Source organism: Bidens hawaiensis, unplaced genomic scaffold (assembly GCF_021521415.1).
Source record: "Bidens hawaiensis isolate Kalapana, Puna unplaced genomic scaffold, B.hawaiensis_p1.1 tig00004414_1, whole genome shotgun sequence".
Classification (NCBI taxonomy): Eukaryota; Viridiplantae; Streptophyta; class Magnoliopsida; order Asterales; family Asteraceae; genus Bidens; species Bidens hawaiensis.
In genome coordinates, this window is record NW_027491266.1 from 1,976,125 (window position 1) to 1,984,825 (window position 8,701).

At 40.6% G+C, this 8,701-nt stretch overlaps 1 long non-coding RNA gene across 1 annotated transcript; it reads left to right on the forward strand.

The window, feature by feature from the left end:
• Window positions 1-2,644: 2,644 nt before the first annotated feature.
• Window positions 2,645-8,430, forward strand: LOC143626564 (uncharacterized). The gene is made up of 5 exons (XR_013152439.1): window positions 2,645-2,732; window positions 3,361-3,500; window positions 3,633-3,704; window positions 3,794-3,865; window positions 8,353-8,430. It is a non-coding gene; the product is annotated as an uncharacterized LOC143626564 (long non-coding RNA).
• Window positions 8,431-8,701: the final 271 nt, after the last annotated feature.

An 8,701-nucleotide genomic window follows, 5' to 3' on the forward strand; every position in this document is an offset into this window, starting at 1 on the left:
TATAAATTTGAATTTAATATATAAATTTATTATTATTATTATTATGGGTCGAGTACTGTATAATAATGTCTTAACATACGATAGGTACGCAAGACGCTCAAAGGCAAAAAAAAACAAAGGCAAAACCTAAAAACGGTCAACCAAAGCCTAAAACGATCAGCCAAAACCTAAAACGCTCAAAAATCGCTCAAAACAGTTTTCGTGAAAAAAGTAAAAAATTGATCGATTAATGATCCAAAATTGTTTTTTTCGGTGAAGTAATGATTAATTTGATATGTATTGACGATTCCGAGATGTTGGGATGCGATTTCATGGATCAATTTCGTGAAAAAAGGGATTCGCGTACCTATTGTACGATAAGCTATTATTGTATCGGATCTTTTCCATTATTATTATTATTATTATTATTATTATTATTATAAAAAGATAAACTAAAGAAATTTTATAAAGTCTAAAGAATAAAAATTGAAATTTTTTCGTTTTTGTTATTAATTCATGTAATTGGATGTTACCACTTTAAATATTTAGGATGTTATAAATTTAAATGATTTATTTGTATTATATACTTGTACTTTTGGTTATAAAAACGCAAGTTTATAGCCGTTTTGAAATTGAAATTAAAATAGATTTTCTGAACTGAATCTAAATTGAATTTTAAATTAGCTATTTTGATTTGAAGCAAATCGAATTTTTTGAATTCGAATCCACGTTCAAAATTCAAATAATTCGATTCGAATATGTTGAATATTCGAAATTCGATTCGTTGACCACCCAATTCCACATCCACCTAATTTCATATCTTTTATCCACCTTTGCACGTAGGAATTTTAATTATTTAACATTAATAATAAAAAAATGTTAAATTCATGTTGTTGTCCTACTTTATCAATTCCTATCAGGTCTCACTTATATTTTTCCTAAAAGTCTACAACCACTTTGTATTTTTAAACACAAATAACAAAAATAAATAATACTAGTTGGGTTTTTAATACCACAATAATTACTATGAAATGATGCTAGAAGCTTTCTACAACGACTTGGCCAACCGAAAGTCGAGTCAACTCTTTTCTTTCTTTTTCTTTTTTTCTCTCTTTTGACAAAATAAAATATACAATAATTACTATGAAATTTTCCTGCTCGTACCCTTCCTTAAACTAGTTATACAGTAATTATGGATGCTATATAATAAGTTCTGTGTCAGTTTGAACTTTCAAGCTGTTTTTAAAGTTACAAGTTGGTGTTTCGAGTTCTAGTCATTCGGGTTGAGTAATTGTTAGGCCCGATCCTAACAAGATCTGTTTATGTGAAATGGACCGGATCCCGGTTTTGTTTTCATCTTCTGCTCTCCTCTTGTTTATTTTGGTATTATATAAAATATCGAGTGTTTATGGAAATTCTGAAGGTACGTGGTTTCTTGATGCCTATTTTTTAGAAATGTATTATGTTCACAGGAGTGTGTGTCGGGTTTGTCGGTTGAATTTGTAGAATCCAAAGACGGCATTTTTATATGTCTGAAAAAGCATCAACTTAATTTAACCTACACACATTTAATATAGTGTAATCAGAACTAGACCATTTAACTCATTTATCTATATGACTCAAGGGTTGGTCGATAACTATCAAGTTGTGAAGCATTAATCTTGATAACTATTTAAATTATTAGATTTTGAGTACGTTATTTAAGTTTATTGAGTTGTTTAAAGTAATTATAATTATCTTTTTATAAGGATAAGTTTATAAGGGTGTGTGTAGTGGTAAGGAGAAGGGGGCGACAAATGGGAGTTTTTGAGCGATAAGGGGCTACAACACAGCCCCCGGGCTACAAATGGGCGATTGGGGGGGGGGGGGGGGCGACTACTGCTTCTCGCCTGTTCTTCCTTTTCCTTTATTATAATCATATTCTAATGTGTCATATATATATATAGGGACTACAACACCATTACACCCCAAAAACAAAAACCTACCCTTTGCTAATTGGACGTCACATGGCATAAAACGCCCCATTTTGTAGCCCCTCCACTACACATAGCCTAAGAGTTCGACTCATAGTTGGTTTAGGTTTGAGTTTAGTATAAATAGATTAGTATGGTTGATAATTTATGTGTAGTCAAGATTTTCAATTTTATTTCAATAAAGCAAAGAGTTGAATGAGTTGTTCAAAATTGTGTTCTTGTGTTTGATTATTGAGGCTTGATTTCCAACAAGTTGTAAACGTTTTAATTGGGTTGGTTGGTCGACTTGTTTAATTAAATAAGTTGGTTGGTCGACTTGTTTAACTAAGCAAGTCAACCCAAAAACGACCATATTTTAAACAGTCTAGATGTGACAACCCAAGGTGTCTTTGTCGGAAATTGTCACCTATAGTAAAACTTCATTAACTTAACAACTTATGATAAGATGATAACCCTAGCCCTGATGTAGAACAGTTGACGCATTGTATGCATTAAAGACACATCTGAGCGATCCTAACAATGTTCTACAAAGTTGGGATCCAACTATGGTGAATCCATGTCTTTGGTTTCATGTTACTTGCAATGGTGAAAACAGTGTTACTCGAATATAAGCTTCTTCACCATTTTTGAAATCTTGAAGTAACACTTCGTTTTATCGCGTAGTCTCATAAAGAATTCTATGTTGTGGGATTTGTTAAACGCAGTGATCTTGGAAACGCAAACTTGAGCGGTGAACTGGTTCCGCAGCTTGGTCAACTTGCTAAACTGCAATACTTGTAAGTGTTACCTTTTGTATTGGTTGAAATAAGTTTGGAGTAACCTTAAAACACATTTTGTTCAAAAACTAGCAAAATGTAACATGTGGGATATGCCATTAATTCGGTCGGTATCACTTTATTTTCTTGAGGTACCGACACTTGCTATAACAACCGACAAAAAAAACCCATAATATCGTGCTATGGCCATCAACATGTGATTTAGATTGAGCCAACACCGTAAAAATGAATAACATTACCTGTTCCAATAATACCGATAGCGGTATTGATGTTGTTTAGCCAGAGTCGGTTCAGTTTGTCACGGTGTCGTTACGGTATCGACACTCGTAGAGCTTACAGTACCAAAAAATACTCTATTTTGGGCCGACACTATTTTTTAAAACTATTTTGATTTTGGTCGCTAATTTTGCAACGGTTTTCCTAGCTAGTCATTGTTGCTTAGTTCTGTTGTAGTGCTATATTCTTATTTCCCTTTGGCATCAACTTAATTCAGTTATACTAAGATGATGGTGATAAGTGATAACACTGAAATCACTAACATCATTTATTTCAAATAGTAATTAAACCACATTAAATTCTTGATTTGAGTTCATGAAAATGTTTCAAAGTCAGTGTTTATGTTGCGCGGGGAGATGTTTAGTAATAACATCATCGGAAAGATTCCTAAGGAGATTGGAAACTTAACCAACTTGGTTAGCCTGGATCTTTTCTTGAATCGACTACACGGTCACATCCCAACGACATTGGGCAACCTTCAGAAACTTCGCAACTTGTATGATCTCACATCATTCATTCTTTTTTTCTTTTTCGCCTTAATTAGTTTTTATGGCCGTTAGCTATATATTTATTAATGATCACATATTAGTAAATAGTTACGTTTTCGATGTCTTTTGTGCAAGAATAGTCGTCTCAACAACAACTCTTTGACCGGAACAATTCCATACTCTTTAACTACCATAAATACACTACGTGTTATGTGAGTATCAAGTTTATCTTTTAACACTTTCACGTAAGGATGGATTAATTTATATATATGTAATGTAATGTGGTTATTCTTTATTGTAGTGATCTGTCAAGTAACCGATTGAGCGGTTATGTTCCTCGCAACGGCTCCTTTTCAATGTTCACACCTATCAGGTTTACTCTTTGTTATATGATTTATGAAATTATAGAGGTGGAAAGATGATAGAGATAAGTAGATTGGGTATTGGGTGAAAATGAGTTCGGGTCAAATGAGTATTTGTACACGGATTGAATAGGATCGGTTGAGTTAACCCAAAACAATTTTTCTTTTTATAATTCTGTAGAAACGTGAAATGAATCTGACCTGACCCATGACGATGTTTCCACGGACTTCGAGATGAACGAACCACGACTTGCTTGCTTCTGCTCCGACCGCTGCTGTGATCTGCGGTGACTTTTGGGGGTGTGGAGGTGACCGCTAAGAAATCCAGAGGATCTCTTGTTCACAGACACAAAAATATGGTGGTGGCTCTTATTGAGCTATTTTTACCAACCTTTGATAAGGAGGTGGAGACCTCCTTATATAGGGAGCCTCATGGCCACCATCATGGTACCCTAATGGGCCTAGCCCAGTTAGGGTTACCTCCACAAAACCCCCTCAGCCCAATAACAAATGTATTAGCCCATATAATAAAATAAGCCCAAAACATAATAAATTAGGGTTCTTAGTACCATACCCCGACAAGCCCCCCAAGTCCAGTGTTGCTCCTAGGCGTGCAAGCGTTTAGGTGGAGCACTGGACTTTATAAGGTGTGCTAGATCGTGAGGCGGTTTCTTCCCTTTCCTTCGGCCTAGTCTTTGAGTTTAGGGAGGTTTTCTCCATGATGGTGACATGTTGTGATCCTTATGATGATGATGGTGCACTAGTATGAATAAGATATAGCACGCATCATAATAATAGTGGCGCGGGGCCTGATAATAAAGCTTGCGCGCGAGGCGACTTATGAGCTATAATAATAACAAAAGCCTGCGCGCGAAGCGACTTACGAGCTGAGAATAATAAAAGCCTGCGCGCGAGGCGACTTACGAGCTGAGTAATAAAGCTGGCGCGTGCGGCGACGTACGAGCTAAGAATAATAAAGCTGGCGCGCGCGGCGACTTACGAGCTGAAGAATAATGAAGCTTGCGCGCGAGGCGGCTTACGAGCTGTAAAATAATAAAGCTTGGCGCGTGAGGCGACTTACGAGCTGTAGAATAATAAAGCTGGCGCGTGAGGCGACTTACGAGCTTGTAGAATAATGAGAGCCTGCGCGCATTGCGACTTACGAGCTGTAATAATAAAGAAGCTGGCGCGCGAGGCGACTTACGAGCTTGTAGAATAATGAAGCTGGCGCGCAAGGCGACTTACGAGCTTGTAGAATAATGAAGCTGGCGCGCAAGGCGGCTTACGAGCTGTAAAATAATAAAGCTGGCGCGTGAGGCGACTTACGAGCTTGTAGAATAATGAGAGCCTGCGCGTATTGCGACTTACGAGCTGTAATAATAAAGAAGCTGGCGCACGAGGCGACTTACGGGCTTGTAGAATAATGAAGCTGGCGCGCAAGGCGACTTACGAGCTTGTAGAATAATTAAGCTGGCGCGCAAGGCGGCTTACGAGCTTGTAGAATAATTAAGCTGGCGCGCAAGGCGGCTTACGAGCTGTAATATGATGATAATGACTGGCCAAGGGCCTCTTCTGCGCAGGATGACTATCCCGGCTTGTCTTCAAAAAAATAATGGAGGCACAAACGGCCAGATAATAATAATGATGTCACAGGTGCTTGCGCGGCTCGTGGCCGAACCTTTTAGTATGGCGCGTAGCCATATGGGTTTATTAGTATTCCACCCTTGGCGCGAGGCCTGTGGGTTTATTAGTATTCCACCCTTGGCGCGAGGCCTGTGGGTTTATGAGTATTCCACCCTTGGCGCGAGGCCTGTGGGTCTATGAGCATTCCACCATTGGCGCGAGGCCTGTGGGTTTATGAGAATTCCACCCTTGGCGCGAGGCCTGTGGGTCTATGAGCATTCCACCCTTGGCACGAGGCCTGTGGGTCTATGAGCATTCCACCCTTGGCGCGAGGCTTGTGGGTCTATGAGCATTCCACCCTTGGCGCGAGGCCTGTGGGTTTATGAGCATTCCACCCTTGGCGCGAGGCCTGTGGGTCTATGAGCATTCCACCCTTGGCGCGAGGCCTGTGGGTCTATGAGCATTCCACCCTTGGCGCGAGGCCTGTGGGTCTATGAGCATTCCACCCTTGGCGCGAGGCCTGTGGGTCTATGAGCATTCCACCCTTGGCGCGAGGCCTGTGGGTCTATGAGCATTCCACCCTTGGCGCGAGGCCTGTGGGTCTATGAGCATTCCACCCTTGGCGCGAGGCCTGTGGGTCTAAGTATTCCACCCTTGGCGCGAGGCCTGTGGGTCTATGAGTATTCCACCATTGGCGCGAGGCCTGTGGGTCTATGGCTATTCCCAACTTTTAAGTTTGAGCTAAGGCTCATATTTTTGGGCTAAGGCCCTGACGTTTTAGAGTTAAGACTCGTCAACGCGTTTGAGCTTGAAGCTCGCGCATGTATGTTTTACTTCGTTTTATTTTTAGTTTGATGTCAATATAATGTTGTCATATTGCTCAAATTAATAAAAGGAAGTGTGAAACATGTATGCAAAAACATGTATGCGGTGGCGCGAATGCAAACCGCTGTGGCGAAGAGTGATCGCCGGGAGTGCGCATGCGGAATCCGAAGTTGATCCGCGGTGGCGCGCATGATCTAGAGATTTTGAATGCGTGAGCATCTGTGATGTGTGAGCATGCGTGATGCGTGAGCATGCTTGATGCTTGAGCATGCTTGAGCATGTGCTATGCGCCATGAGCATAGGTTTTGGCTGTCTTCATGACCTTGATTTTAAGCCTCGGTCTGTATCTTGTGGGTTGACCTTTCGCGCGCTCGGTGCCTGCGCGCATGTTTGAGCATGCTTGATGTTTGAGCGTGCTTGATGCGTGAGCATGCTTGATGCTTGAGCATCGATGCGTGAGCATACTTGATGCTTGAGCATGCTTGATGCTTGAGCATCGATGCGTGAGCATGCTTGATGCTTGAGCATCGATGCGTGAGCATACTTGATGTTTGAGCATGCTTGATGTTTGAGCATGCTTGATGCGTGAGCATCGATGCGTGAGCATACTTGATGCTTGAGCATGCTTGATGCTTGAGCATGCTTGATGCTTGAGCATCGATGCGTGAGCATGCTTGATGCTTGAGCATCGATACGTGAGCACACTTGATGTTTGAGCATGCTTGATGTTTGAGCATGCTTGATGTTTGAGCATGCTTGATGCGTGAGCATCGATGCGTGAGCATACTTGATGCGTGAGCATCGATGCGTGAGCATGCTTGATGCTTGAGCATGCTTGATGCTTGAGCATCGATGCGTGAGCATGCTTGATGCTTGAGCATCGATGCGTGAGCACACTTGATGTTTGTGCATGCTTGATGCTTGAGCATGCTTGATGCTTGAGCATCGATGCATGAGCATGCTTGATGCTTGAGCATCGATGCGTGAGCATGCTTGATGCTTGAGCATCGATGTGTGAGCACACTTGATGTTTGAGCATGCTTGATGTTTGAGCATGCTTGATGCGTGAGCATCGATGCGTGAGCATACTTGATGCTTGAGCATCATTGTTTAGATCATTTTTCCAGATCCGATAGTATTTCTTCCTGTGTATTTCTTCCAACAGATCTGATTGTATTTCCAGATCTGGAAATATTTTTTAGATCTACGGAAGAACATATCTGAGAGAAGAAATCGTAGATCTGAGATATCGATGAACAGATCTGGAATATTGATGAACAGATCTGAGATATTGATGAACAGATCTGGAATATTGATCCGTATATCTGAGATCTTGATGAACAGATCTGTAGATCTTGATGAACAGATCCGTAGATCTGATGAACATATCCGTAGATCTGAGATGCTGATGGACAGATCGGAGGGCCGAAACGAGAAGCGAAGTGTGGTTCATTGCCGTCCCACGGATGGCGCCAAATGTAGAAACGTGAAATGAATCTGACCTGACCCATGACGATGTTTCCACGGACTTCGAGATGAACGAACCACGACTTGCTTGCTTCTGCTCCGACCGCTGCTGTGATCTGCGGTGACTTTTGGGGGTGTGGAGGTGACCGCTAAGAAATCCAGAGGATCTCTTGTTCACAGACACAAAAATATGGTGGTGGCTCTTATTGAGCTATTTTTACCAACCTTTGATAAGGAGGTGGAGACCTCCTTATATAGGGAGCCTCATGGCCACCATCATGGTACCCTAATGGGCCTAGCCCAGTTAGGGTTACCTCCACAAAACCCCCTCAGCCCAATAATAAATGTATTAGCCCATATAATAAAATAAGCCCAAAACATAATAAATTAGGGTTCTTAGTACCATACCCCGACACAAGCTTTACACCTTTAATACATAGTTTGAACACTTTCCACCCATTTGAACCGTTATGGATAAGAACATATATAGCCCAAACTCATGCATTCTTAAGTAAATTGACACCTTTAGTATAATAATGTCACCCCTTAATGATATTAACTGCAAAATTTTCTATCGTTTCAGTTTTGCCAACAATCCAAAGCTGATATATCCCGGGGATGTTCCTGTTGCCCACGCCCCCGCGCCAGCTCCACAGAACTCATAATACCCATAAGGTACTTCCAGTGGGTTCAAAACTTTCTGATCGATCTATGTTTTCTTAATATTGACGTACTTTTACTAGGTCGGATCATTGATTTTTATTTTTATTTTTATTTTTTTGGTTAGATCGGGTCAGGTCATCAGTAAAATCTCACTTAAGATGATTTAATCTAACTTGTATTGGTTTTAAAGATGGTTTCATTTGTGTTAACGTGATTTGAAGGAGATCAATTCGTTTTTATATTGCCTAAAGTTAATATATAATCTTTGT